Source organism: Melanerpes formicivorus, unplaced genomic scaffold (genome assembly GCF_026170545.1).
Source record: "Melanerpes formicivorus ecotype bairdi unplaced genomic scaffold, bMelFor1.0.p_v2 SCAF_294, whole genome shotgun sequence".
In the NCBI taxonomy this organism is placed as follows: domain Eukaryota; kingdom Metazoa; phylum Chordata; class Aves; order Piciformes; family Picidae; genus Melanerpes; species Melanerpes formicivorus.
Window position 1 is genome coordinate 195,001 of NW_027142646.1, and position 2,500 is coordinate 197,500.

At 42.5% G+C, this 2,500-nt stretch overlaps 1 pseudogene; it reads left to right on the forward strand.

Moving 5' to 3' along the window:
• LOC137458929 (28S ribosomal RNA) overlaps window positions 1–2,500 on the forward strand; it is an 8,209-nt pseudogene that overhangs the window by 3,407 nt on the left and 2,302 nt on the right.

Below are 2,500 nucleotides of genomic sequence, written 5' to 3' on the forward strand. Positions count from 1 at the left end.
AATGATAGCCAATGACAATACTGCCTACGATCCTATCTGGAATGAGAAACTGATAGTATTGCCGGAGGTGTATGTAGGACCCACTTCTCCAGCTCATGGGAAAGATATCCGAGATGAAAGCACAGAGAGGAGCAGGAACGAGGAGGTGGAGTGTCCTGAAACCCCGAGCTCTATGAGTCAGCTCTCAATACTAACCGCATCGTCCGAGGTGGATAATACAGCTGACATCTGTCCTGGGACCCCCCTGGTGAAGATGCCAGAGGACAACCCAACATGTCCATGCTGTACCACTCGGGCAGGCAATATGACGAGATTGATTGACCATCTAAAGAGAGCCCATGGGAAAAGAAAGATCAATTTCCAATGTTCCCGCTGTGGGAAGACAAATGAAAAGCATCATAGTATCTCATGCCATCTCCCAAAATGCAAAGGGGTCCAAGAACCTACCCAGGTAGAAGGGTTTATGTGTGAAGAATGTAAAAAATGTTTTAAAACTAAAATTGGCTTGGGACAACATAAGAGATTAGCTCACCCAGCCCTGAGAAACGCAGAAAGAATTGAAGCATCTCGCCCCAAAGAGACCTCTAAAAGAGGTGCTCACAAGAAAATCTGGTCCCAAGAGGAAACAGAAATATTACAGAAACTGAATCAAGAGTTTGAAGGGAGGAAAAATATTAACAAATTGATTGCTGAAAAATTAACAACTAAAACAGCAAAACAGATCAGTGAAAAGAGAAGACTATTAAGAGAAACTGTGGTGCCAGAAAGAGAGAAAACACAAGAGAGCAAGAACAGGTTAAAAGAGGAGAGGACTGTGATTCCATCTTCTGGTGAAAGGGAGCTGCTAGCCCACTATAAAAAGACTATTAATGAAAAGCTGACATCAGGGAAGCTGCCCATCCTTAAAAATACATATAAACAAATAATTGAAGGCAAAACAGGCTCATTAAAATTACTCAATGAGGTAGCTCAGGACCAATATTTGTATTTGTTTGAGAAATCAATTGAACAGAAAGCGCCAAAAAAGAGCCAACGTAAACCTCAGCAGAAGAAACCTCAAAAGGAGTGGATGAGAAAAAGAGCCAGAAAGCGTGGAGAATTTCTCCGATTCCAACGCCTCTTCCGCTTAGATCGAGGGAAGTTAGCTAATATGATTCTGGATGAAAAAGACTCTGCGCAATGTGCCATCCCCCTGGAAGAGGTCAGTAACACCTTCAGATCTAGGTGGGAGTCTCAGAACTTATTTCAAGGACTTGGAGCATTCCAGTCTGTGGGGCGGGCGGATAATTCGGCTTTTAAGGAATTGATTACAGAGAAAGAGATCCTTAAGAATATCAAAGACATGAATAAAAAATCGGCACCAGGCCCTGATGGGATCACCCTGAAGGCCCTGCTTAAAATGGATCCAAATTGTGAGGAGATCAAAGAACTATTTAATCTCTGGCTGTTAAGTGGCAAAATTCCAGATGTAATAAGGGGATGCCGAACAATCCTAATACCTAAATCATCAGCGCCCGAACGCCAAAATGATATTAACAACTGGCGGCCAATTACTATTGGTTCCATCATCCTGAGACTCTATTCAAGAATCTTAACTGCAAGGTTGGCAAAGGCGTGTCCCATTAACCCCAGGCAGAGAGGCTTCATTCAATCTTCTGGCTGTGCTGAGAACTTAAAACTATTACAGCTATTAATTAGGAATGCAAAGAAACAAAAGAAACCCCTGGGGGTTGTCTTTGTCGATTTGGCCAAAGCCTTTGATTCAGTGAGCCACACCCACATCCTGGCGGTGCTAAAGCAAAAGGGCCTGGATGACCACATAATAGCATTAATTAAGGACTTCTATCAAAACATCCACACCAGAATCAAAACTAAAGAAGGAGAGTCTGAGTCAATAGGAATCAAAACTGGTGTGAAACAGGGCGATCCCATGTCACCACTCCTCTTTAACCTGTGCATTGACCCTCTGTTATGTAAATTAGAAGAGTGTGGGGAGGGGTTCCAACACGAGAATGGCAAATTAACAGCTCTGGCTTTTGCAGACGACCTGGTCCTGCTGAGTAAGTCCCAATCAGGAATGGAGAAAAATATTGAAATTCTAGAAGCATTTTGTGACTTAACTGGATTAAAGACGCAGGGGGAAAAGTGCCATGGTTTCTTTATTCAACCAACAAAGGACTCTTACACCATCAATGACTGTCCTCCATGGCTTATCAGTGGTACCCCTTTAAACATGATCCACCCGGGTCAATCAGAGAAATATCTTGGCTTGCAAATCGACCCTTGGGTGGGGATAGTTAAGCCCGAATTACAAAATAAATTAGAAGTTTGGCTCAATCGCATTGAAGGAGCCCCTTTAAAACCATTTCAAAAATTGGACATGTTAAAAGTGTACACAGTGCCTAGATTGATCTACTTAGCAGACCAGGCAAATGTAAAAGCCACCTATCTGGAAGAAATGGATTTAACAATTCGAAATAGGGTGAAAAAATGGTTACAT